The 4280-nt window shown below is 34.6% G+C and overlaps 1 pseudogene across 1 annotated transcript; it reads left to right on the top strand.

The window, feature by feature from the left end:
- Positions 1-990: 990 nt before the first annotated feature.
- LOC149151925 (cyclin-dependent kinase F-1-like) lies at positions 991-3388 on the top strand (annotated as a pseudogene). The gene is made up of 3 exons (XR_016262550.1): positions 991-1855; positions 2320-2380; positions 2415-3388. The product of XR_016262550.1 is annotated as a cyclin-dependent kinase F-1-like (transcript).
- Positions 3389-4280: the final 892 nt, after the last annotated feature.

The raw sequence follows: 4280 nt of genomic DNA on the forward strand, positions 1-4280 counted from the left end.
TGTTTAGGTGCCATGCTATCATCAGTTCAAACGTTTATGAATATCACAGAATGTCACCAGAACGAGATATGACAGTTGTCCTTATTCGAGTAACTATGCAAATTAATAGAGAATGCATATGCGTCATCGTAATAGTTAAATTTAAATTTATACTCATGCTAATTTAAGTGCCAATAAATAATTTATGGTGAAATTTCATTAGGTGGAGAGCCCAATGTTATAATGTAATGTTTAACATTTTGGCTAAGTCAAATTACATAAAAATAAAAATAAAATAAAATTTTAAAAAGAAAATTAAATATTTTTTTTATTGGATGTAAATTAATCAATATAAAAATAAAAATAATGAAATAGAAATAACCTTATAAAAATAAAATAATATTAAAAATAAAAATAACTCATGGTATTGATCCATAGTATTCATGTGGAATGTAGAAACAAATCTCTTGCTATACAATATCTAATATATTAAAAAAAAAAATTATTCATACAAAACTTAAATGTAAATGAAAAAAATTCCTAATTTTATTTATTTATTTTATTTTATCTTTTTTAAATTATAAAAAAATTGTAAAAAAATCTTATTTATTATCATATTGACTTAAATTTTATTTCTTTGTTTACATTGTGATTTAAAATTAAATTATATTTATTAAAACAAATTACTATACAAAAAATTTACATTTATAATTTTTAATATTATATATTAAAACATAAAATTATTTTTTATAGCTCTTTTATAATATAAGCGAAAGATCGGAATTACTTTCCTATATACTATTTACGCCGTAAGGCATTTCCCTTTGAAATAAACCACCAAAATGCTTTTCTGTCCTAATAGTAGCCGTCGGAACTATAGTTAGACGATTGAACAAAAATCAACCATCTAATTTAATAAAAAATGTAATAAAACATTAAAAAACCTTAAAAAAAAGGTTAACGTATCAGTTATAATACCTACCAAATGAACTCGTCCTGAGCGCGGATATCTGCATTTGATGCAGAGGAGAGGAGGGCGAGGGTGTTGAGGAGGGTCGGTTCGGTCATAACTCTTGCATTTCTTGTTCGTGTTTGATCTATAAGGCTGCTCAGATGTTAAATATATTTGATTCGGTCTACTTTGTTCTGAGGGAAATTGAAACTCTCTGGGCTTATGAAGGTTGGTTTGAATTGAGGAATTTGGGATTTATAAACACTGGCCATGTTCTCCGGACCATGGAATTGGGGATTTCTCCATAGGGTTTTAGTGTTTCAGGGTTTTGAGACTTGAATACCTCGAAAAGATTTGATGGGTGGGTTTTGAGAGTTAAAATCTTGAAAAGATTTGATGGGAACAGGTCTTCCGGAGATTTGAGGAATGCAAAACATGGAGGACAATGTGCAGAGCAGCTGGAGTCTCCACGACAACAAAGAAATATGTGCTCGTTACGAGATTCTAGAGAGGGTCCACAGCGGAACTTATTCGGATGTGTACAGAAGGTGAAGAAAGGAGGACGGTCTAATAGTAGCCCTTAAGGAGGTGCATGACTATCAAAGCTCTTGGAGAGAGATTGAGGCGCTGCAGAGGCTTTGTGGGTGCCCCAATGTTGTGAGGTTCTATGAGTGGTTTTGGAGAGAAAATGAAGACGCAGTTCTGGTTTTGGAGTTTCTGCCTTCCGATCTCTATTCTGTCATTAAGTCTAATAAGAATAAGGGAGAAAATGGTATTCCTGAGGCCGAGGTTAAGGCCTGGATGATTCAGATCTTGCAAGGGCTGGCTGACTGCCATGCCAATTGGGTTATCCATCGTGACCTAAAGCCCTCTAATCTGCTCATTTCGGCTGATGGAATTCTCAAGCGCGCTGATTTTGGATAAGTAAGTATAGATGATTTAGTGGCTTGCCATCTGCTGCCTCTTCTGTGTTTCTTTTCTTATCACGTTCAATCCTCCAGCTCTGTTTGACCCTATTTCTTGAAGTGTTCGTACATTCTATTCTGTTTCCCATTTCATGTTTTTAATATTTTAAAATATGCTGAAAGCCTGTTTATGGTTAACTGCATCTTCGTAGTAGTTCAAAATGTTAACAAATCTCACACGTGAAAAGTTCAATCTAAAATCTTGAAAATTTTGACTGATTCAAAGCGCTTTGGAAACTAGATAAATGAATTGATTTTGCCTTTTATTATAACTATTCGAGCAAATGTTGCATAGAAGCGCAAGGTTAATAGTTGCCAAAATTGAAACTGAATAGTGCTTAAAGTTTAGTGATTCTTTGTCAGTAGGATGCCTGAACATTCAATAACTTAGTGATCTCTGAATTCGAATATCAATACTTGCAGGCAAGGATACTTGAAGAGCCTGAAGCGATCTATGAAGTAGAGTATGAGCTTCCTCAAGAGGGTGACTTATGAAGTAGAGTATGAGCTTCCTCAAGAGGATATCGTTGTTGATGCCCCAGGAGAAAGGTTGATGGAGGAAGATGATAGTGTTAAGGGAGTGTGGAATGAAGGGGAGGAGGATTCATCCACTGCAGTTGAAACTAATTTTGATGATATGGCAGAAACTGCGAATTTGGATTTGAGCTGGAAAAATGAAGGTGATATGGTGATGCAGGGATTCACATCTGGTGTTGGAACTCGATGGTACAGAGCTCCGGAGTTGCTCTATGGAGCAACGATCTATGGAAAAGAAATTGATTTGTGGTCGTTAGGTTGCATTCTGGGGGAGCTCTTGATTTTAGAACGTCTCTTTTCTGGGACTTCAGACATCGATCAACTTAGCAAGCTGGTTAAAGTTCTTGGGACTCCAACAGAAGAAAATTGGCCTGGATGCTCCAATCTTCCTAATTATAGGAAACTTTGTTTTCCTGGTGATGGAAGCCCCGTTGGTCTGAAGAACCATGTCCCCAATTGCTCAGACAACGTGTTTTCTATTTTGGAAAGACTTGTTTGCTATGACCCTGCAGCTAGGCTAAATGCTAAAGAGGTACTTGAGAATAAGTATTTTTTTGAGGATCCTTATCCTGTCCTCACCCATGAATTGAGAGTTCCCTCACCTCTGAGGGAAGAAAACAATTTTTCAGAGGATTGGGTGAAATGGAAGGATATGGAAGCAGATTCTGACTTGGAAAACATTGATGAGTTAAATGTCATTCACTCAAGTGATGGTTTCTGCATTAAAGTTTCATGAACTCTAATTGGCTGATCATGTTTCATCTTCCTCAAATTGCCTTTTATATGGATTAGTATTCTAAATTAGCTTTGGGGGCTGCATGTCTTCAAGCATTCACCATGACAGTAAAGTAATCATTATGATTACTGATGTATTGCTGTCACGGGGTGGGAAACATTATAGCCATGAACCTACTGTTAAATTTGTGGAATTGTCTTATACTTGCTCAAAATAGTGACTGCATGTTTGAGAATAAATTTCTCTGCAAAGACCAACTCCAGATTCTTTCTTTTCACTTTGTACTAATGATCATTGTGACCGAAAAATCTTTATACACAATACAGAAAATGCAAATTTAGAGATGACTTTATATTCTGATGCTTGAATTATAGTTATGAAGAAATGCGTTTTGTTGTGTGACTTGGGACCTGGCATGTGGAGATGCAATTAATTTAAGAAAACTGCAGCTGTTATAAAAGGTATCATAAAAAAATAGTTATCATATGCCCTGAAGGGTGTTCGAATTCAAAATAAATAAGTAACTTTAAGACTGTTGAATAACACTAAAATGTTGGATGAGAAATTAATAAATTATATTATTTTTGTGCCTTTCATCTCAATGAAATAACATTTAGACCTATGACTGATCATTATAACAGCAGGGCTATTGTAAATAACAGCTTGTCATTTAGGTGATTTAATGGTGATAAGGCGCTCCTAAATTTAGGATCAGTGGGAATCCTCCTCTGTTTGCCTTGAACATGTTGCATCCTCTAATTGGTCCCAAAATGCATGATGTGCCAGGCTCCAGGGCAAAATCTTCATATACACTATACAGAAAATGCAAATTTAGAGATGACTTTCTATTCTGATGCTTGAATTATATTTATGAAGATTTGCGTTTTGTTGTGTGACCTGGGACCTGGCATATGGGGATGCAATTAATTTAAGAAAACCACAGCTGTTATAAAAGATATCATAAAAAAATAGTTATCATATGCCCTGAAGGGTGTCCGAATCCAAAATAAGTAAATAACTTTAAGACTTCTGAATAACACTAAAATGTTGGCTGAGAAATTAATAAATTATATTATTTTTGTGTCTTTCATCTTAATGAAATAACATTTAG

This window comes from Pinus tabuliformis, chromosome 9 (assembly GCF_031772625.1).
Source record: "Pinus tabuliformis cultivar Carrire ecotype Pingquan chromosome 9, CPIR1, whole genome shotgun sequence".
NCBI lineage: Eukaryota > Viridiplantae > Streptophyta > Pinopsida > Pinales > Pinaceae > Pinus > Pinus tabuliformis.